This window comes from Phodopus roborovskii, unplaced genomic scaffold (assembly GCF_943737965.1).
Source record: "Phodopus roborovskii unplaced genomic scaffold, PHOROB, whole genome shotgun sequence".
NCBI classification, from domain to species: Eukaryota; Metazoa; Chordata; class Mammalia; order Rodentia; family Cricetidae; genus Phodopus; species Phodopus roborovskii.
The window spans coordinates 48,951,531-48,975,769 of NW_026126511.1; the positions used below are offsets into that span (position 1 = coordinate 48,951,531).

The window sequence follows — 24,239 nt, forward strand, 5'->3', positions numbered from 1 at the left end:
ATCATCCACCCACACACCCACACACCCACACACCCATCCATCCATCCATCCACCCACCCACCCATCCATCCTTTCACCTACACACCCATCCATTCATCTACTTACCCATCTACTCATTCTTCCATCTGTGCATCTGACTGTATCTTCAATATCTAGCTATAGTCTTTAAATATCTATAATTTTATTGTAATTTTCAATTATTTGACAATTTATAATCTATTATCTATGTATTTGGTTATATGAAGTACAGTATATAATTTAAAGAAAAGCACCCCCCCCAAAAAAATATACAAAATAGGATATAACATTTGCTTCAAAACTGCCAGTAATTTTTAGAATAAACTCTCACCTTTGATTATTTGTTTCTCTTTCCACTTAGATTAAAGCTAGATACTCACTAATGCCACATCTTCCCAGTGAGTCCCTGACATGCATGGAGGTGTGTGTGTGTGTGTATGTGTGTGTGTGTGTGTGTGTGTGTGTGTGTAGAGAGAGAGAGAGAGACAGAGACAGACAGATAGACAGACAGACAGTCAGATGGAGAGACAGAATGTTGTCTTCTCAAATAACCTCCCTATGTGTGCTACCAACTAAGTTTCTGCCACCTTGCTCTTGTGTGGCATAAGTACTTTCTCTGAACCAATGATACTAGGTTCATGTACCAAAAGAGCCCCCATGGACTCTTAGTTCCCTGTGTAGAAATTCTAGCTTATTTATTACCTCATTCTTGTCCACACAGCCAGTCCTAGACTGAAGACTTTTTCATTAGTGAGTCCCTGGCTTATTTCTCCTGCCCACCCACTGACAGCCTCCCCAGGAGCCACTGCAGATTCATCCCTTGTGTTTGCCCCTCACCATCCTTAGCCAGGTTACTGAGGCACATTAGCTGCTGTCCTCATTGCTGTGACCAAATACTTAGAAGTAACTTGTTTTGGCTCACAGCTGGAGAGGATGCAGACCATCACAGTGAGGAATGGCATTAGGCCCATGAGGTGGCCAGCCACACTGCCTACGCAGTCAAGAAACAGAGAACATGAAGTGGGGTGTGGCTAAGGAACCTCAAGATCTGGCACACTAACCCACTGTTTAGAGCTATGCTTGCCCTCAATGTCCACTCTCAGCTCAGGACCAAGAATTCAAATGCAGGAGCCTCTGGGAAGCATTTTATATTCAAACCACAATCTCTGGGTTCCACCCTTAAGTACAACTCCCGTGTACCTGTTTCACTGCTATCACTTAGGTACCACCATCTGTTCCTGGACCAAAGAACTTCTCATTTCTCCATTATTGTAGCTGCCTTTATAAGGCAGCCAGAGTGGTCATCATAAATACCATCCAGATCCTTTCCCTTCCTGGTGCCGGACTCTGCCATGGCCGCCTTAGTGCATGCCAGAAACCCAGTCATTAGCTTAGTCTACCAGACCCCGTACAATCATTCCACTCTCTTCTCTGAAGACATTGTTAACTTCTAGTAACAGTACCTCTCATGGTATGTCTACAGTGTAATTCCCGTCCAAAGCTCAGAGCCTTTGAATGAAGTTGGAGGGTATCTGGATACCTGGGCACCCAGAGTAAGAACCACAGATTCTGATAGGGGATGCCCTTTCAGGTAGTGCTTGTGTTCTTTATCTGCGTTTGCAAGGAGTGCATGTTTATTCCCTCTACCTTCAAAACAAAACAAAACAAAATCTGGTCAGTGGTGGCACGCGCCTTTAATCCCAGCACTCAGGAAGCAGAGGCAGGCAGATCTCTTTGAGTTTGAGACCAGCCTGGTCTACAAGAGTTCCAGGACAGGCTCCAAAGCTACAGAGAAACCCTGTCTCCAAAAACAAAAACAACAAAACAACTCTTAAAGCAAAGTAGAAATCAGAGACAACAGTGTAAAATAATCCTAAGACCTGGAAAAATGTTTATAAAAGAAAAATATTCCTCTCTGAATCTCTGCTCTTCTTGCCTTCCTCCCTCCCTTCCTCCCCCTCTCTCCCTTCTCTTCCTTTCTCCTCTCTCTTTGTAAAATAATATTTGGAAGTTTGACAAGAATGTTCTAGTACTGTTTTAGTCACTCTGAGCTTGAGTGAATTTCTCTGGGTAACAGATTTCTCTGAAGATTTGAAGATTTGCTATAAGAACTAAGTGACTTTTGTATATCTCCAGTTTTCTTTCTTTCCCCTTACACACACACACACACACACACACACACACACACACACACACACACACCCTACAGTGGCATTTACATCACACATGTAGCAACCCAATATATATAAATTGAAACTGATGGTTTTAGTTATGCCAGCTCAACACAGAATCCATTATACTCAATGATTATTCCATAATATCAGTACCACCAGGGTACAGCCGGACCGGTGACACCCCCCACCCCAGGAGGTATTCTATGCAGATCCTATGTGACTCCTTCCAGGCATCTGTAGGCTGAAATGACTTATCTCTTTCCCTTCCCTAGTAAATTAATAAATTAATTACCTTATCAAATATTAATTATGTACTGATTAGCTGCCAGACTCCTGTTGCAGTTGTTTTGAGCAGAGCTGTCTGAAGAAAGACCTTGGGAAGGCTTTTATAACCAACTAGTCCCCATACAGTCTTGAGGACACATAAGTCACATGTACCCTTCCTTCCCTGAAGAGAATTTCTTAGGATCTGTTCTGACATTTTCTGTTCAAAGCCAGCCTTTGGGGGGCTCCCGTTCATCTTTGTTCCCCAAGTGCCTGCAACTATGCTTGACTGATAACACATGGTCTGCAACTCTTTGTTGACTTAAATTAAAAGGGATCTGGGAGATGAACAAGTCTGTCATATTGTCCATTATAATGGGATGGATATTTCTGTCTTCTCTCCATTGAAACCCCTCTGCTAAAGCCTTGTTCTCCCCTGGTGAGATGGTTGTTGATGCTGGTGATTTGGGATAAGGTCGTGGGGTAGAGCCCCATAGTGGGATTAGTGACCTATTCTCCTTCTCTTTTTGCTCCTGCGTTCAGAGTTGTGTAAACACAATCTAGCCATCTCCAAGGCAGGAGAAGGGGCCTTGGAATGCAACCTGCCTTGCTACACCTTGCCCTTTACCCAAGTCCCCAGTTGTCCTGTGTGCTTTCCAGTCTGAGGTATTTTTCCAGAGCAGACTGAGACAGCTGTGTTGTGTGTTCTCAGCTCCGTGGAGGGATGGGAAGAATCATAGCCTTGGATGAGAGCAGCCAGCTGGGGCCCTGGCTCTGCCTTCACCCACCATGACCTTGGATTAGTCTCTGCAGCTTCAGCTTCTTGTGTGAAGTGGGGAGAAGATACACACGGAAAGTCTTTATAAATCTCAAGGGTTCTTAGCATTTTCCCTCTCATTATGCTGAATGACCTTCACACCACACAAGGGCATAGGGCAAGACCTGTTCTCCTACCTCTGTTGCTAGGAAACCGAAGGCCAGAGGGGTGCATTCTCAGTCCCAGAATTACTCCAATGGAAAGTTTAGAGCTATGGTCACTTGACTCAGAATTCCATATGTGTTTCAGCCATGTTGTATGGTAATAACTGCGTAATCTGTCTATCAGTTTATGAATATTAGGATGTAATGGGGTGACCCGAGATGAGGTTGCTAGCTGTGGCTGAGTCATCTTTTCTGCAGGTCTCAAATTCCAAACAACTTTGAAAATAAAGAGGAAATCTCCCCTTTGTCACAAAAATAGTGGAACCATTTCATATTCTTTGTTCCCAGGGAAATGAGTAGGTTCCATGTAATTGTGTTCTCACTGCTGCTGTGTTTAAAACCTACAAACACACCAAGGGTTCCTATGGAAAGCCACCACAACCATCAGGAGAGCCTGTGTGGATGTGGGTGCCAGTAGATGTTTTTACGGTTTGGAGATTTAGACGCTCTTCATCTTAAAATATTTTTTTAACTTGTGCTATTGTTTACAGCATGAAGTTATGATTTAAAGTGCCTGTGGAAGGTCGTGAATAATTCATGCATTTACCTGAGGCTAAGAGAATCATCCTGTGTCTGTGTTCAGCACTAGAACCGGAATTCCTGCTAGACCCCTCTTGGAGCTTTGAGGTTGTAATTATGGATAGTATTATGAATTCTAAATAGAAACTTGTGAAATAAATATTTTTAAATGCCCATTTCTGTGAGCCAGGCATCTGTATTTCTGTGTTTGTAGCCAGACAGAGGGCTAGCTCTTTAGCCTAATGGCTCACTTGCATCTTGGTGATTGTTTTCATTTCCACTTATTACTGCATGTTAGACTCCCTGTGTATGAGTACAGATTGCCCTTTCTTGCACTGTATTTAGAAATCTCGCCATTACCCTTGGGCATTTGTTCATTAATAGGGGGTGGGGGTGGGAGGAAAAGCTAGTAATAATGGGCTTTACGTATTAAACTGTGCACATCCACATTCAGGCCAGAAGGAAACAGATCTGGTTTGTGTTACTGCCCCCTGGTGGTTGTAGATCTTCACTGCAGAATCAAGGAAGCTAGACGTTGGGCTTGCAGGGGAAGCTTCCTAGAGCTGCTCCGACCTGGGCACCATCAGGCAGTCAGTCTTTCACTCTTGATCACTGCTTTTTATTCAGCGAGTCACAAACACCCAAGGGTTTCAGGTGCAGGCCATATTGTTGATAAAACACAGCAGTCTTGGCAGGGCTGGGAAGATGTTTCACTTTTAATGATGGTATAGACACAAAACAATCCTACCAACACAAGGCGAAATCTAAATGGATGAATGAAAATTGTTAATGGAACCACGCCTACTCATCTTTCAAGGGCATGGGAAAGTCCAGTAGCACCCATTGTGATATATGAGAAGACACTAGGGTCCGTCCAGATGAACAATACTTTTTATTTTAATTACTATGTGTTTAAGAGTACTTTTTATTTTAGTTACTGTGTGTTTAAGGTATGTTAGGAAAGCTTCAGGGACTGTTTGAAACCCATCTTTCGAACCTTGTTGCTTATCTGAAGATTTGGCGAAGACATGCTCTTGCGTTCTGTGCTGGCCACATCTCTTGTCAGTGTGTACAGGGCAGCATGGCTATCGATGTCCTTGATGAATGACCTTGGACAGTTAGCTGCTCTAAGCTTGGGTTTCCTGATATTTTTTTTTTAATGGGATAGCAGTAGCTGCCTCTTAGGAGGTTCTATGATCCACCCAGTGTGCTGTGTATGGAACATGTCTGTCACATGACAGGTGCTCTGTCAATGCCAGATTCTTCCTGCTCATCTCTTCACACCCCAGGACACCTCTCTCAGAGCCTGCCTCTTCCATACTCCCGTAATGCTTTTCTTGCAACACTCACTTCATCAGACCCATTATAAGAGTTTCTGTGCTGTTTTCTGCCTCTTGGTGATAAACGAGATCTTCTTGGCTTTGCTTGCCTCCCCCTCCTCCCTGTGGCATTCCTTGGCACAAAGCAGGCACTCTGAGCATGCTGGTCCTGTGAATTAAACCCCAGTGCAAAATAACAATGTGTAGCATTTCCCCATCCTCCTACAGACAAGCAATGACTGTCATGCATCAGATTAGGTGAGCGCCTATGCCTTGTCTCCAAGTTCCCCTGGTCTGAGGTTGGAATCTAAGCATTGGGCTAGAAGCAGAGAGGAAAGCAGGTGACTGTTGCCTGGCATTTTACACACACACACACACACACACACACACACACATATATATATATATATATATAATGGGTTTATCATGTTAATGCACAATATGTACCAATTCTCTGTAGGAGAAGTGGAAAGAGAACTTTTTTTTTTTTTTTTTTTTAATGCAGCAGTTCAGGTAAGAGAGTTCTATTTTAGGGACAAAGAGCCTTTGGGTTCAGACAGGTAGATTTATAAACATTGCCCCAGTTTAGTCTGTATAAAATGTCCTTTGGCATGATATGATCAGAGACCCCACGGGGAGGAGGAAGGGGACATAGGGGTTCTTTCATTTCAGTGACAAGCTTATGAAGCCTGGGGTCGGGTTTGTCGTTGCCTAGAGAGCCCAGTGTATTTGCCTTTCAATTTCCCCTTGATTGGTCTCCACTCTGCATGATTCTGGGTTCCTTGGACTCACCCAAATGCAGCCTCCTGGCCAGTCCCTAAAAGACAGCAGAGCATGCCTGCTCGTGGTTGGGCCACTGAGGCCATGTTCTTTTGAGGCTTGGAGAGATAACAGCTTTCATGTCCGCCTAGAAAGCTGTGAGCCTCCAGCACCTCAGGAGCAGAGATAAAAGGCCATTTGTGTTTGTGCATGTATGTTTAGAGCTTAAAGGACGGGGACAAGAAAGAAAATAGATGGTACTGCTCCGCATTCCCTTCCAAATGTGACTTACTCCCTCTGGTGGGACCATTTAACTCCAAAGGCTCAGCCCCTCCTCTGTTGCCCCCACCATGCTCCCCACCCCCAACACAAGCATAGCGGCCATGTGACATCTGTTCTGGGTACCACAGAGCCATCTTCCCGTTGCCATGGCAACTGGCAGAGCAAGCCCGCCCACTGGCTGCTAGTGGAGAAGGAAGAAAAGGCCCATAGTGTCAGGTCGTATGCCCTGCTGCCCTGCCAGTGAGCAGCCATCAGTGGTGCTGGGCCATGAGTGCAGTCACATGTGGGGGCCACAGGCACCCCCTTCAAATTGTGTGCATTGCACTGATGGGATGGAGCAGAGGTCAAGGTCATTAGATTCTGCTTCAAGTGGGAGGCCTGTGAAGGACAAAGCAGGGTAAGCTCTGCAGAGTGGGCTGGCCTTCTCCTTCACCTTGAACTGCTCTGAGCTGAAGTCCATTGTAGCATTTGGATTTAAATGCAAAGTATCCACTGTACTCTCACAGCCATAATGGCTGGAAACTAGGGTGGGCCTGAGTTTGACTCCCAGAGCCTGTTGGAGGTGCAATGACGGGGCAGAACAGGGCTGTTTGGCTGTAGACAGCTCCTTGCAAAGGAATTGTTTGTATGTCATTTTCTTCCTGCCGATATCATCTCCCAATTTACCCGGGCAGTTGGAATCACTATTGACTTCGGAGCTGCAGATTACCTTGTCCTGGTCCCAGGACCCTGGACTCTGACCCAGAACCTAGCTAAACAGCTCATTCCTGCTTTTCCTTATGATGTCCTCAGCGAGAACTGCTACGGGGGTGTCTTAGCCTCTTCACGCTAAACTTGATGACTGTTGTAAATTAGCCAGTGAACAAGGAAAAAGTCTGTGTTAGGCTGGGTCACACAAAGAAGTTGGGTAGGCTCTGCTCTAAGTAGAGGGAGGGGGACCCTGGACAAGGTTCAGCCTCTTATGGCCTTTCATAGCTTTTGGTTGTAATTTCCAAAATTGCCCTTCATGTGATAAATTACAAGTTTTGTTTAGTCTTTCATTAGATATGTTGATTGTTTTCATCTGTGTGTGTGTGTGTGTGTGTGTGTGTGTGTGTGTGTTTACATATTTTCTAAAAAGCTCATAAATTTCTAGACAGGGTCCAGTAACTAAAAGGCATTTACAGCTAAGTCTATTTTGTGGGGGGAAGGTCAGGGTATTCCTTGAGCAAAATGGGATCTTATTCAAAATAACATCTTCTCAAGACAGACTTAAAAGTCCTGCCCCAGTGTGTTGTCTTTTCTGGTAGCAGGGCTGAGGCAGGCCCTGGCCACCATTCCCAGGCAGAGCCAAGAATATAGGTTACAGAGCACCCCAAACAAAAGCAGCCTGAACATGCTGTGCCGTGGGGGGCATGTGTCACAGTAGAGATCAGTCATCTATATTTGAAGGTAAGCACGCACATCCTTTGTGACATCCACAAAGGATGCCATGAGAGGGTGAGCCAGCCCTCCAGGAGCCTACATCATGATCAGGCAAGACCTTACCAGAAAGATCTACTATCAGCCTACAAAGAGAAGCATGCAGTCGGCTGTACACAGATCTGTATTCAAGCAGGCTCCTTTGGCTTCTTGAAAGTGGTTAATTTTTCTGGTTTTAATATCAAACATCATTATGATTTCCTTGGTGATACCATATGGTTCATGACCTCCATCTTGTCTTATGCTTCCCTTTGGCCCAGTCTTCCTCAGCTGCACTGAGATCAGCACAAACTGCTCGACTCTCCCTAGGCAGTCACGTCAGGAACATGTGATTAAAGCATCATTAGTACGCAGCAAGGTGCCCTTCTCTGGCTGCATCAGTTTGCAAAGTGGTCCTCACAAGCGCACACTTCCTTTGTTATGACAGCAAGGCTGTGGGTTTCTGGAGCAAGACTAATAAGACCTGGAGGTAGAAGGGAAATTAGGTGACCCAGCCAAGTAAGGGTTAGGGAGGCTGATAACAGATAAGAAAAAATAGACCCCAGGCTCAGTCAAAGAGCAGCAGAGGGGCAAAGTGCCCTTCTGTTGGAGAAAAGGCAAACGATTGCAGGGATCGGGACTGAGGAGAAAATGGGAGCCATTGTGTGCACTTTGAGTGTCAAAAAGGGATCTGAAAAGATGGGCCCAGAGAAGGAAATAGTTCCAGGGAGCAAAATTGGTCCGCAACAACCAAGGGGAAACAAATAGTATTTTAGGGTTGAGAAAACCCAAAAAGGGCCAAGCGTACTGTGAGTTTTAAGCCTCTTGCACCCTTTGATAGTTTTGGAATGCATCGGTGACTGGTTTAACTTCTTAAATGTCAGTCCCTAATCCACATAGCAGTGCTAGCTGCCCATATCCTTCCTGCTCACACTGCAGACTGTTGTGAAGCTCAAGGGAGGCCACCAGCTGTGAGGGCTGCCATACAGGAAACACTCTGCCAGGGCAAGGCTACAGCGGTACCAGGAGTGCAGGGCACAGATGGTGGGCAAGCCATTGTCATTGCCAGGCACCACTTTGCCCACGCTTGATCTGCCCTTCTTCACTGGGGTTATCACCTTACCTGCATGGACCGAGGGGACTTCCCACAGAGTTGAAGTTGAAGATGGCTGGTAAGTGAGCATGCACTTGATCCTTCTGTGTCACCAACAGGTACCAAGGGGTCCTGTGTTAGTTATGTTTCATGGGTGTAACTGGAATGTCTGACGGGAACAACATAAAGGAGAAGGGATTTAAGTGTGGCTCTTGTCAGTCACAGCAGGAAAGAGTAGAGTGAATAGCCTGTATCAGCCTGTGTGTGGCTGAGATGGTGCTAATCATGTCTGACCAGGCAGTAGAGAAAACAAAACCAGAATCTGGGGCTGCCTAGATTATCAACTTCCAGGACACTCCTCCCCAAGGACCTATGTCCTTCCCTAGGCCCCTACCTCCTGAAAGTTCGATGACTCCCAAAATAGCACCACCAACTTGAATAAGGGCTCAAAGGACGAGCCCGTGGGAGACATTTCACTCTAACATAACAGGCCCTGCTTCTCCAGCCTTTGCTTCAGCCGAAACTGTGATTCACAGATAGCTCACCAATGGCCAGTGTTTGAGCCTAGGGAAGGACCTAGGTCCTTGTGGGAGAAGAGTGTCCCAGAAGCTGAGTACCAGGGTCCCTCTCTGCCTTCCTGCTTGTGAGGGCAGTGTGGCCAGCTGCCTCAAGTGCCTGCTGCCCTGTGGTGGGATGCCCCTCCCCAAATATGGGCTAAAAAGAACTCTCCTTTGTTTCTGTTGTTTCTGTCAGGTATTTTGTTGCCACACTGGGAGAAGTAACCAATGTAGGATCTATGTGGAAGTCCGCATAGACATCAGGCATTGGATAGATTCCACATCTGCCCTGTCCTTGGCTTGAGTCCTTGTTGGCTTATGTTTCCTGTAAGGCAATAGAATTTCCCACCACATCGTCTCACAATGTAGGAGGGGACATGCGCACCCTCTTATGGTCCCCTCAGATCCTCTCCTACACCAGCCTCAAATTTTGCTGGGCCCTCAAAACTGCCATATTGTCTTGAGGTCCATTCTGTGTGGCATGGGAAATTGAGTCCTCATGCATGCTGAGATAGAGACCCCAAAGTTAGGACACAACCCCCTGATACCAAGGAGTCATGATGACCTGTTCCAGCCAAGCCTCAGTCTGAGCCAATGCCAGCTTCTGGACTCTTTCAGGCCCCTAGCATCAGATTGTCAAACTGAGTTCCAGTGGCCATGTGGGGCTCATGCCCCTCTTCCACCCGTACACAAGGCTGTAGAATCCTATACCCACTTTACTACATTTAATTCAGTTCTCAAAGTATTTACCAAGTGCCGGAAGTTTGCTCAAAGGGCTGTCAGAAATCTGTAGGCAAACCAAAATCTACAAACATTCATAGGTGACTACTGGATATGGAGTCATTGGTGACACACCCATGTGTCACTTGGTGTCTGCTTGTCCTCATAAAGAGAACAATTCTCACATGATTATAAAAGTCTTACTTCTTCAAAAAAAAAAAAAAACATGACCCCAAAGAGAGCCAGCAAGGTGTGTTGGTGTGGCCAGCCCCCCCCCTCCCCAGCGGCATTTGTAACTGAGGCTAAGCACAAGTGGGTTCTCTGACAGGTTCTGAAGCTTCCAGAGTCACACCCACATCCACAAAATTAGAATCTTCAGGAGTAGAGATGATGAAAGTGAAATCATTTAAAGTCCCCAAATTATTTTGATGCAGAATTCAATCTGGCATCTTGGCATAGTGAACCTAAGATTCAACATACAGATTTGGGTAGCAGAGATACCTGATTACTTATTTAAACCCAAGTAAGTAACTCATACTCCGCCTCCATTTCCTAGTCTCAAAAGCGGGTCTAATCCCATATTCCATTGAGAAGGGACCACTGGTCTACAATGTCAGTTTCATTGTGTGCCTTCTCACAATTCATATAGAGTTTTTCAGAGATAGCAGCAAAGGGACTTTCCTGGGGGTGGGAAGTTGGCCTTAACCACTCAGCTGATGACAGGAAAAGTATAGGCAGGGAAGATGATAACTAGGGGAGAGGCACAGTGTCTCCTAGCAATGTGTTTCAGGGTCCCTCTGACTTGCCTGTAAGGGGTGAGGGGAGGGGAGCTACAGTTAGGACTTTCTCTAGGAGAGGGTTGACACCCCCATGTGGTGTGGTGGTGGCTGGGCCTGCTCAATGCATGATGTCAACAACATTCACTTCTGAGTCAGCTGTGCCATAACTAAATGAGAGCCCAGCCCTTCTGGTCTTGCCTCTGTCCTCCTCTGCTGCAGACTCTAGGCCTGTGGGTTTCTGTTGTCCTCAGGACCTCTTTAAACATTTGAGAATTATTCAGGAATGCCCCTCCAAAATAACTATCATCTAGAGGTAGGAACTTGGCAGTTTCTAAGACCCACTCAGCTGCTGGAGTGAGGCTGTTATCACATCCACGTAGCTCCTAGGAATCTCCACCTACACTCATGAGATCATAAGGGCAAAAAGAAGAAATAGACCATGTTATAATTTTAAAAGTCTTGATGTTGTGGATTCTGGGAGAGATCTTGGCGATTCCCAGGGTCTCTCAGACACATGGATCCATGGAACATGAGTACACAGAGTGTGTTCCATTCTATTTTCCTGTTTGTTACTGGATGGTAGAATCTTATAAATCAGATACAATAGAAATGAGCCTGATCTGGGGCTGGAAAGATGGCTCAGTTCCCAACAGCATCCACATCACAGCTCACAACCATCTGTAATTCCAGTTACAGGGTGTCTGATACCCTCTTCTTACTTCCATAGGCACCAGGCACACACATAGACATATATGAAGGCAAGATACCCATACACATACATTAAAATATTTTTATGGGGTATGTATGTGGATGATCCTAAGTCACATGCCATAAACAAAGCAGGCAAAGCTTTACTGGGACCTCAGCTGAAGCTGCAGGGTATTGGGAGCAGTGAGTTATTTACCAGTCAAAGGATTTAGTGGTTTTATTGATTTTCTGCAGTGGGCTAAAGTTTGGTAATTGTGCATTGGTCATGGGCACAGTTTCAAAAGATGTTTTCTATCTTGTGTGCAAGCATTCTGCCCTAGAGGTTTTCAGGCTAATGGGTGGTTACCTAACCCAGGAACTGCCAAGTCCTCCTCAGTGCTGGCGTCATCATCCTCCATAAACATCCTGTCCTTATGGCTGACTCCTCTTCAGCGTTGGCATTATCATCCTCCATAAACATCCTGGCCTTATGGCTGATTCCTCCTCAGCACTGGCATCATCATCCTTCGTAAACATCCTGGCCTTATGGTGAACCTTCTGATGAGGCTGAGAGAACCATAGGCTAGAGTCAGCAAGAAAATACAGGAGTGGAACAAAAGAAACATGCATGCCCTCCATCAGAAGACAGGCCACCCTGTGTTATAGCTCTGGGAAAACATCTCTGCACTGATTGACATGGCTGTTCATATTGCTGAGTAGAGCCAGCAAAGTGGAACAGACCTGACCTTAAACCAGAGAGGCCTCCTAGCTCATCCCATCATCACCCATTAGATAACTGTGTATGTTTATGAAGTTCCCATGTTTGGCAAAGGCAGCCTTTGAGGTTCTTCAAAGGAAGCTAGGCAGCTATTTTCCTGATCCACACATCAGCATGTCGTCTCTAGAGAAAGTGATGGGAAGCTGGCATGCACTGCTCCATGTTGGGAGGCTCCAACTGAGAGCAAATGCCATGACTTTGCTCTGACAGTCTGATGTCCAAGTTGACACTGGGGCTACTGCAGGAATCATATGACATGAAGTATCTTCCTTACAAGTCCCCCCAACCTTTGCTTGTCGGGTGCATAGCCATCCCAGATCCCATTAGTTTCTGCTTGTTCTAGTCAAAAGTGCCTCTTAGTCTACAAATGACCTTGAGAACTAAACTGGCCACAGAGGTATATATTGTATATTGTGTGGTGTACACGGGTGCATGTGGAGGCTGAGGTTGCTGTTGGATGTCTACCTCAGTCACTTCTCTACCTTATTTTATATATACTAATGTTTTGCCTGCGTTTATATCTGTGTATCACAAGTATGCCTGGTGCCTGTGAAGGCCAGAAGCCAATGTTAGAGCTACTAGAACTGAACTTACAGATAGTTATGAGCTATGATGTGGGTGCTGAGAACCAAACTGGGTCCTCTGGAAGAGCAGCCAGTGCTCTTAACTGCTGAACCATCTATCCGGCCCACCTATCTTATTTTTTGAGATGGGGCCTCTCACTGAACCTAGAACTCACCATTTTGGTGGCTCAGTGACATCTCAGTGTGAGGGCATTCCACTTGTTGAAAATGGCTCTGTCTGTAGCCCTTCCCAGTGGTATATAAGCAGAGCTGACACAGGATATAATTGGTTGCACATCAGATCCAACAACCCATGCTGCGCGTCCTGCAGGAACGATCATGTTCTGAAGGAGGCATGAAGCTTTATAATGAGCTGCGGATTGTATTATTACAGTTGAGCAAACGGAAGCCTGATTTATGATGATTAAAATTTGTTTCTAGCATGTGTTTTTCTACTCACTCCCCGCCCAATACAAAGTGCATGTCTGTTGTACCATCCATTTGCAAATTGCTTTCCAAAACCATCGCCTCCTGCTAAGTTCAGGGGAGAGCACCATAATGGGAGGCAACCCAATCCTCTGTATTCCACAAATGTAAATGTGACATTTTGTTCTTTGGGGGCAGAGTAGATCCCTTGTGGACCTTGAGCACAGTCAACAGGTTTGTTTAATATCTTTAAAATGGCATATATTCATTTGAAGACTTCACAAGCAAACTGGAGCATAACAATAAAGGGCAGAGACTTTTAAGTGAGGTCCTATGAATACACAGCTCTACATATCAAGCCAAAGCAATTGTCTGCACACGATGGTCCCTGCTAGCTCAGATTCTGCTCTGACATATGGGGGTATCAATAATGAATGAATAAATTGATTCATCCTGTGTCTTGCTGAGTAGCTATCTGGGAGACACCACTTGGGACTCTTGTTTACCCAAAGATCACTTTGAAGGCAGAACACATTGTAGCCCCCTAAAGCTTACACTGGCATGTGATTCTTAGCTCTGAGCTATAGGGTGGGAGGTCTCCCCCTGCCATAGATGAGCAGTGTCACCCAAAAGAAGATGCAGGGGGAGGCCTGGGTTCTACCATTGCCCTGAACTCATGGCTGTGTGACCACCAAGGCAAGGCCCTCATCACCCTGTCTTCCACTCATCTGCCCATTGTCTCTCAGCAGCTGTTTGCCTGTGCTTGTGGTTGACAGCGGCCATTGGTATCCAGTGTGTTACACTCACTGAGAATCATGAAGCAGTGGGTAAGTTCACTGTAGTGATTTCTCCATTCTAGAATGGAACTCTTGCTTTTCTTGTTGGCTATGATAAAATACCTGGTAAAGTCAGTTGGTTTCAGGGTTTAAGGATGGGTAGTCCATTGCAGAGAAGGCATAGCAGTGAGACCAAGGCAGCTGCTCATGCTGCATTCATAGTCAGAGAACAGAGTGCGGCCCGGGAAGTGGGCCTGCTAGAGAACTCCAAGCCCCACCCTGATAGGACCCACTTCCCCCAGACAAGCTTTACCTCCCAAATGCTCCTCTTCTCTTCCAAAACAGCCCCCAACTGGGCACTAAGTGTTCAAGCACACAGACCTATATGTTCCCGAATACATTTCACATCGTCTCAAGAAACAGGATCCAAGGCACCCCATCAGTTCACCAAGATGGTCTCTGCTCCCAAATCTTCAAGTCCACTCATGGGCCTGTGAGTAACTATCATGGACATGGTTGTTTCTCCTTAGTGCACCTGTCTGCTAACTGCCTAACAGATTAAGTCCAAGCCTAGTGGTTTCCCACAGAAATGGTTCCGTTTTGGGACTCTGATGTTTTTCTGGATTTTTCTGCTCATGCTGCCTGGCTCATCCATGTGACTGCAGTTGGATCTGTGACTCTCTAGTCCCCTCTTTCTGCAGTCTTCCTCCACCATGAATGTCAGTTGGATTGGTCTTCCTTTTGGGGTGATGGCAGCATGGTGAGCCCCAACTACAGAGCTTGGCCCATCCCTGCTTCCTTTACTGAGGTTTTCTTGACTACCAAAAGTCATGTGCTCAAGCTCAGAGTTAATGGGGGAAGGACTTCAGCTTTTAGGCCAGCAGGCATGATTCATTCCGGGTATTTGTGATAACACCCTACTCCAACATATAGGAGCCCCAGTTTTCACAGTTAATTGGAAATAGCTTGCAAAGAATGCTTGGGGCAGCCCAAGAGTCAAAAGATGTGTTTTGTATGGCAGATATATCTCTAATAAGGGTGATCATCATGGGCTCCATTGTCTCAAGGAGTACAGTATAGGCAGATCTGGGGCCAAATAACATGATATAAGGCCTATTCATCATCCCTATAACACATACTCCTTTCTGAGCATGCACTTACACATACTCCCTCCATGTATGTACACACACACACACACACACACACACACACACACACACACACATATACACACACACAAGTATGTGAAGACACATATTGCACACTATTTCCATTTCCTACCCAATGTGGAAATTAAATATGATTGGACATATTCTCAAGGCAGTTGAAAAGCCATATAAATTCAGTTCCTTACTATCAGCAGTATTGTATGTCTATTAGATATTAGGCATATCTGTTAGAACACAGCACAATGGAGTAGCATTATAAGAAATGCCATCTTCAGGGTTCCATTTCTCTACTGGCATTTTAAGTTCACAATAACAAATTTTAGCCAGATCTCAGAGATGGCTTGGTGGGTAAGAGTGCTTGTTGTATAAGCATGAGGACCTGAATTCAATCCCCCACTACTCACATAAAATGACAGGATGGCCTCCTGGCCACATGGACCTGCCACGTCAGTATTGGGGTACAGGGTAGGAATGCTGGAGTTTGCTTCAGATTCAGAGAGACTCCCAAGAGAATAACATGGAGATTGATAGCGCAGTACGCTTGATGCCATCTCTTGGCCTCCACATACATGCGTGAGAACACACACATTCCACCATGGAGAAAAGAGAGGCTTCAGGGTAGCAAAAAGGGAGGGCTTCGAGTGGGCATAGAGAAAGTTGTAGAAGTGACACACAGCAGGAGGCATTGTGATGGCTTGGGGCAGATGTTTGGCTTTCTTCCTTGAAACCAAAGTTGGAAGCTGGGGTATAAGTTAAGGAAACAATAAGGTTGTGTGGCCTCCTGAGATGGACACTGGATAGTAGTGTGGCTATCTGGGATGGTCACTGTGGGCAGTAGGATGGCCTCCTCAGATAGTCACCATGAGTTTAGGTTCTTGGATTCCCCACCTGAGAAAGATAAAACAACCAGAATAATCCAGTGCCATGCAGAATGCCAGCCTGGGTGAACAGAAGAGGTAAAATGCCTACCAAAATCCAAAGAATTATATGCAGTATATTGCTTCATTTTAAAACATGATTAGGTAATGCAAATTATACACAATAACCATAAATTAAAACAATTACACACAAAGCAGAATACATTTATTATTTAGTTGCTGAAGTTTATATTTAGAAATTGCTGTGGGTGAGTGCCAGCATTCCCAGCAACAGTGGGTTCACCTTGCCGGCTGTGGCGGTCGCTGTGGGCTGTAAAGCAGCCATTTCTGGTTCCGTTAGTGATGGGAAGTGGTCCAAGTAATGAGCAGTTCTTCCGCTCTGCTCCATGCTGGTGACTTCACCGTCACTATTTGCCTTCACAGGTGCTGTCTTCTTGGCTGATGTCACCCTACCCCCTTCTATTTTTTGCTTCCCTTCCTGCTCATGTCTCTCTCCTCTTTTCCTTGGTAGCCCTCAAAGACAAGGTGGGCTCTGCCCAAGTTGCCTTTGCAGTGCCTCGCCCACAGCCCAGGCCCTGACACTGCATGATCAATGGACACAGCACCAACACTTTAACAGTTCAGTTCTGAGAGTACTGCTGTCTTCTCCTCATCACTCTTTGAGGTCCTCTAGCCACTGGATCAGTCCATTTTACATTACTATAACAAAGTGCTAGGAACAAACTACTTAAGAAAGAGAGGTAGAGGGGTGGCTTGATCTGCAAAGCACTTGGCTCACAAGTCTGAGTTTGGACCTATAGAACTGGAAAAAGCTAGATGTGGTGGTGTACACCTGTGATCCCAGTGATGACAAGATGGAAGGTGAATTCATGTGGTTCCCTGAAAGCTCTCAGGACAGCTAGCTTAGCCTGTGTGGCAGTGTTTCAGGCCAATAAGAGACCCTGTCTCAAATAAAAGGTGGACGGTGTCTGTCCAAGTGTTGACACCAGAGATTGTTCTCTGGCTTCCACATGCATGCTGTACAAGCACATACCCACATATGTACCTGCAGACAGTGTGCATGTGTACATACATACATACACAGACAGACAGACAGACACACACACAGACACACACACACACAGAGGGAGGGGGCATTGCTTTTGTGCACAGCTTTGGGAGTCCTAACAGCATAGCACAGGCTCTAACAAGGCTCCCCCAGTACATCTCCCCACAGCAGGAATATGTGTATATTGTGTGTATATCTCTATGTGTTCTTATAAAGCCACCCAGATTCAATCATGGGTGTTTCATGAACACTCTTGATTGTCAAGCAGATAGAATTTAGAGTCGCCTAGGAGAAAAACTTCTGGGCATACCTAGTGTTTCCAGAGAGGATTAAGTGAGGTGAGAAAACCCACCCAGATTATGGGCAACACCATGCCATGATCTGGGATTCAGGACTGACTGAAAAGAAGGTAGCAAGCCAAGCACCCGCGTTCATCTGCCTTGGCGTGCTGGCTGTGCATGATGTGAGCAGCTTCCTCATCCTCGAACCACCATGCCTTTTCCCCCAGAATGGATGATGTCCTCTCTTGAACTTGAGCTAAAATAAAGCTCCCCCCTTCCTCAAGTTGTTTTTGCTAGGCATTTAGTACAGAAACAAAACAAATAACTCAGGCCGGGGCCTCTGTCCTAATAACCCAATGTGATCTGGTCAGGTCCTGAAGATCCCTCTTCGCAGCACAGTTGGACACATTCCTGCTCTCAGTACTATCAACAGAACTTTCTATTCAGATCATAACACCCACTTGTCCTTAATGTCTGGGACAGGTCAGTTTGAGCTCTTTGTAGGAGGCTCTTGGATGTTAGAATGCCAAAGTCCCCAGGACCCTCTCAAATGGCCCCCTAACATCACAGACAAAGTCCAGAGTGACAAGGGCACTCAGTAAAGGTAGAGCTTCCCTTGGGCTGCCCTAACGTCTGATTTGAAGGGAAATTGCTGGGCCAGAGTCAGGAGGCCTTGATTTGTATTTCATTTTCCCTTCACCTGCTAGGCCATTTGGGGCACATTCCCCATTTCATGTAAAATCATGAGTCAGAAGCCAGTGACCTTTAAGTTGTCTTGGGTCTTTGATCTTTTTTCTTCAAAGCTTGAATTTTGATGCTTTTCAAACAAAATGTCCCTCTATGGTTCTCTTTCCTCACCAACAGACAGCTGTGTCTATGGAAATCTTTCTTCATGCTTGCTACTGATTCCCAATTATGGTCAACCTACCTCAAGCCTCCATGAGGCCACAATGCTGGGAAGGCCAGTCTGGGCCTTTATGGCTTTCCTCTTACTGTCTTTGTGGCTCTTGCAGGATGTGACACCCTTGGGTGCAAAGGAAGAGCAAAGCCCTTCAAGTTCTGGTATCCTGTGAATCTGTTGGTAGGGTGAACTTCTGAGTTCCACAGATCCAGACCTACCATAGCTGCCTCACTGAGTTAGACTCACGTTGTACCTCCTTCCCCAGAGTTGCCAGCTTCCCCTGCCAGTCACAGGGTCACCCAGGACTGTTGAAGTCATCACAGTCAGCCAAGGCTAGGAAGGATCAGCGTTCAGAAGTTATCTTACTGAGTAGATCTTTAAAACCACCGCACAAAACCGTTGTTACCTATTAATTCTTTGGATCTGCTCTAGAATTGCCAGACAGAACAGCCCAGTTAAGCATCCTAAAGAGAATAAAATTGCCTATTTGGTCTGAGACATTGGAGCTTCTTGGCTGGAAGCTTACTCTTCAAGTGACATCCACGTCCAAATGAGAAACCTGTATAATTTCGCTCCATGAGCTCATTCCTACCAAACAACACTGTATCACTAATAGTGACAGTTTTTCCTTCCAAAAGTAACTTTTGTTTTGTTTGTGGATGATCACAATAAAACATGAAAGAGGGGACAGGAGAGATGGCTCCACGGTTAAGAGTATCTGCTGCTCTTCTGCTCTTGCGGAGCTCAGTTTGGTTTCTAGTACCCACAGAGCAGCTCAGACTGCCTGTAACTCCAGCTCGAGGGGATTTAACACCACCTCCAGGGCACCTGCACTCATGTGCGTGTGAGCGTGCGCACGCGCACGCACACACACACACACACACACACACACACACTTTTTAAAATCGTTGTTTTTAAAACCGTGAAAAATATCCATGAAAGCCTGATGCTTGCATCTTCACTGGAAACCTGATTAAACTATCTCCCTCATAGGACAGTGCAGCCTGCAGGGACTCTTGGCAGGCTGGATTCCAAGACCACATCCCATAGTAACACAGCTCCTATTGCCTCTCACAACCTTATTGCACACCTGGCCCCTGGAGCTTTTAGGTCTTGGGTGGGGCCAGGGCTGGTATTTCTAAATAAGCTCCCAGGAGAGGCTCCAGATTTGAGGGGGCGAGTGACTTTTGTGGGCCCAGGTTACTGCAGTCACAGTTAATGAGAACAGAAGCCACTCGCATAGCTGCTGGCTTGATTGAGAGATGCTGAGAGCAGAGATGACTGATGAAGCTGTGACTTCAGCGTCCATGAGCCAAATTGCCATGATTTCTAAATAAAACAGCAGAAAATGTGGGAGTTTGGAGGAGGGGGGAAATGAGCTACACAAAACAGTTTCCCATTTCCTGATCCATCATGAGGCATCAACTGCTCTGTTGGCTGGGGCTGACGACCCGGAAGAAACAGCCCAAAATAGCTGTAGCTGAGTAGGGCAAGATGGAAGTCTTACAGAGTTCATTTAGTGGGTCATCTCTGGATCCAAAAATTGTTACGTGTAAAAACATACAAATAAGAAGACACTAAATCCATACATAAAGGTTGTGCATGTGCGTGCCTATGCATCATATACCCTGTGAAAGGCCCAGTTTCTAACATGGAAATCAGCAGACCTGGCATTTGAAATGTTCTTTTTCATACCTTGGGGACCACAAGTTCAGTGTGGGGTGAGACACTGGAGCTGGGGTCAGGGGCGGGGACAGGGCAAAATGAGGCCACTGTGATGTTCAGCTTATAGCCTGTGGCTTTAATTTTGGTTCAAGGAGTCAGCTCGGTGCACAGGAGATCACGGTTGCAATTTGCTGGTCGGTCCCTTGTTTTGAACGCTTTCCTGAAGTGCCATTTTGTCTCGGTAAAATGCTCCCTAAAAATACTCAAATATTTTTAGTTGTAGAGTACAAATCAGATTGAGCTGCACATTTCCCTGGTGAGCAAAAGTGATGAGTTTGTGTTCATTAACTCAAGGCCATCTGGTGCAGACACACTGCAGTCTGCGAACCAAGCGTACATCAAACTCTAGGGATCAGAAAGCACGCCAGACCCAGTGTTTTGGAGAGTCGATAGCAACCAGAGGGAGGAAGAGGCCTCAGCTATCTTTTTCTTTTATTTTTAAAATCCGGCTCCTCTGTGCAGTAGTCTATTGGAGCTTCCACATTGCTCATCTGGCAGACCACATTGCCTTCTCCTCATGGCCATCTGAATTGTCTTCGGGGTGTGCTTCCGCTGGCGAAGTCACTTCGCCCATTCCCATCTCCATGTGGGTAGGAGGAGGAGGAGAGAGCATGGCAGTCCCTTTCTCTTCATCTCTCCGTCACTGTGGACCATGGCCAGAGCACGCTTCTGCATGCATACATTTTCACTGTGAGACAAAGACTTCAGAGCGAAGTCATGTTCAAGATAGCTGCCGTGCTCCAGGACATGCCCGGGAGAAGGAGCTGCCTTCTTCAGAGGATCAACATCTTGACTAAACTCAGCCTCTTGGGGTCTTGCCCAAGAAAAACCCCTGCCACCGCAGGAAGCTTTCTGTTTAGCACATTTGTCAGAGATAGCTGTGCTGAATGGCAGCTGCTGAGTGCAGTCACACTCCTTCCGGGACGGTCTGGGAGAGGCCCCAGAGATGGAGTGAATGGGGGGTCTTCTTGGTGGTCCTTCCCACCTCAGAGGCTGTATGCCTACATTTGGAACTGCGGGCTTGTGTTCTTGTGTCAGGGGTCAGCCCTGAGCAGGGTAGCAGACGCAGCTGAGCTTTGGTGTAATTTTTTATTTTTATTATTTATTTGTTTGTTTGTTTGTTGTGGGTGGCCAGGGCCCCGCCTTTCAACTGCAGTTCTGCATTAGAAATCCCCACATGTTTGGTGGGAGACAATGCTCTCTCCCCCTTGCTCCCCTCCCTCCATCTCTCCACACCCACTCACTGCCCTTCACCTTCTACATTCTGAGATGCCAAGTACTGAGCAGCCATCTACTTCAAAAACTCTTTTGAACCCTACACAGTACAATAACACACGAAAATAAATCGATGTTTCCCCATGTAGTGTGTAAGAAAATTTGTATTTCAAAAACCACAAGATTAAATGACGAAATACTTTCAAGATGCAAGCAGCCTTATCCTAAAGGGAAAGAAGGGAGGTTGGTGTGTCAGAAAGTTTTCCTAAAGTGCAAGGAAGAGAACCACAGTGAGTTCTCATTGTTCTTACAGTGTCAGCTTGTCCCAGCATGCATTTCTCAGTGCAGAGCACTGCCATGCACTTTGCAACCACCCTAGCCCCAGCTGCTACCCATGGGTTAGCATTTGCTGATGTGATGATCATGTAGGAACACTCCGCCTTATTCCATGTATCTTCCTTTGTCAGCACCACTCTTTACACACATAATTTTGATTTTGGTGTGAAGCCCTGAGCAAGGGTGCTCTTGCACACACAAGGGCTCACTTCCCATCCTGCTGAGAAGTCGGCTCTCTGAAGCCTTGTTAAGCCTCAAGTTGAGTTACCATGCAGTTGCAACTTTAAGTTAGTGGAACCACATTGTGTGTGAAATCCCACTGCATAATGCAAAATAAACACCCAGATAGACACCCAGACTCAGGATGATATGAATTCTCAATTGTCTGGAAGACTAGAATTGTGTTTTAATTCTTGTTTTTTTTATAGTTAGTGGACATTTATTAAGGAAAACACAGATAAGCAACAAAAAGAGAATAAAATAACACTTGTTAATAATATTTTTATATTTATTTGTCTATGTATTTTGGGTATATCTGTCTATCTGTGTGTGTATCTATATGTCTGTCTTTCTGCGTCCGTCTGTGGGCTGTCTGTGGGGTGTCTGTCTGTGGGGTGTCCGTCTGTGGGGTGTCTGTCTGTGGGGTGTCCGTCTGTGGGGTGTCCGTCTGTGGGTGTCTGTCTGTGGGTGTCTGTCTATGGGGCGTGGTTATACATGGAGGACAGAGAACAACTTGTAGGAGTCAGTTCTCTTTTTCTATCATGTGGGTCCTAGGTCATTAGGCCTAGAAGAAGGCACCTTTGCCCACGGCACCATCTCACACTCTATTTTCAAGTATTTTTGTACATGTGCTGCTTTTCTCTCATAACAAGTATCTTAAGCATTAAGATCCTACAGTAACATACATGCTGTTTGGCAATAAAATAGTCACCACAGCCAAAGAAACAAGAAAGAGTTTAGTGTGGTTTATGGTTTCCGGGCATTAAAATCCATCATGGCCAGATGAAGGCGGGCCAGCAAGTAGCAGGAAGCTGAGAGTTCATGTCTTTACAGCAAGCACAAAGCACAAAGAGAAAACTGAAAGTGACAGGACTGTCAAAACCCCATCTCTAGTAGCATACTTCCTCCAGCAAAGCCACCCTTCCTAAACATCCCCCAAACAGTGCCACCAACTGGAGACCAATGTTCAAATATAGGAACCTACAGAGAACATTTCTCCTTCAAGCAACCACAGTATCTTTCATACCTTGAATGTTACTTCATTGTGTTAACATTGTTGCATTGTAAAGCACAGTGTCTGTTAAATTGATGTACCATGCTTTAACCAGTCCAGTATTGTTTATCCTTTGGGATGTTGGTGTTTCTTCACCCTATACACTAATGTCACAATGCATAATTGGTTCCTTAGAACAAGTTCCCAGAGGTGTTGTACAAACAGGTGCACAGACTTTTGTGGCTTTTGGCCCATGAGTCAATATTATCCTGGACTTTCTTTATGGTTCCATTCACCCCTGATGGGATAACTGGCTATTTGTGACATTTGCTTTCCCATCTCTACTTCTTTCAGGGCAGGGTTGTGTTTGTCCCCTTCACCATCTGCAGCACCAGGACTCTTCCTCCAGCCTTTCTCTCCCTCCATCACTCCTCTCTACTCAGCACGTGTTCTGGTACAGAGTGTGTGTAGTTTACATGTAGCTGCTGAGTAATGATGCATGATTGGCAAGAGACTGTGTAAGGATAGAGAGGAGATAAGGCAACAGTCAAGTCAGAGACACAGATAGATAGATAATAGATAGATAAATAGATAGATAATAGATAGATAGATAATAGATAGATAGATAATAGATAGATAGATAATAGATATAGATAGATAGATAGATAATAGATAGATAGATAATAGATAGATAGATAGATAGATAATAGATAGATAGATAATAGATAGATAGATAGATAGATAGATAGATAGATAGATAGATAGGGCATGTACCAAGCACACTCACTTCTTTGATTCTTAGTTTCCTAATCAGAGCAAATAAGGTCATGGGAAAGGATGTTTCATGCCAGATCTAGAAGTCCTAAGTCCTCAGTTCTTAACTACATGTAAGAAACAGAAAACACTGACATGCTATGGCAGAGGCAGGCAGGAGTAGACTCACCCCTATAAACACTTAAATACATGAAGGACTGAAGGCTTGGCCTGTATGACATGTTGCTGTAGAATCAGGCAGACAGGCTGCTCTTGGATTCTTTGTGTGTAGATTCCAACTTCAGAAAGCAGATGCTGGGGGTGGTATTGAGAGGGCTTCCACAGAAGATATGGCCTTCAAGACTGAAGGCATATAATGGGAAGATCCAGTCATCATAGAACACAGGTTCAAAGTGGGACAGTAGAAAAACCTTGGAATTTGACCATAATTAGGCATGGTGTCCTTCCAAAGGAACTGGGTCTTAGGATCTCAGCAATAGAGAAACTTGATTCCACAATTGAAGGAAGGGATTTGAAGAAACCACCTGTTCGCATTGAAACACGGATCCTTTAGAGTCCCATACC

At 45.5% G+C, this 24,239-nt stretch overlaps 1 protein-coding gene and 1 long non-coding RNA gene across 5 annotated transcripts in view; one reads left to right on the plus strand and one right to left on the minus strand.

Moving 5' to 3' along the window:
* Msra (methionine sulfoxide reductase A) overlaps positions 1 to 24,239 on the plus strand; it is a 329,701-nt gene that overhangs the window by 255,157 nt on the left and 50,305 nt on the right. The window lies entirely within an intron of this gene.
* LOC127230289 (uncharacterized) lies at positions 7,925 to 8,921 on the minus strand. Its single transcript, XR_007835171.1, has 2 exons — positions 8,880 to 8,921; positions 7,925 to 8,240 (listed from the first exon to the last, which is right to left on the minus strand). It is a non-coding gene; the product is annotated as an uncharacterized LOC127230289 (long non-coding RNA).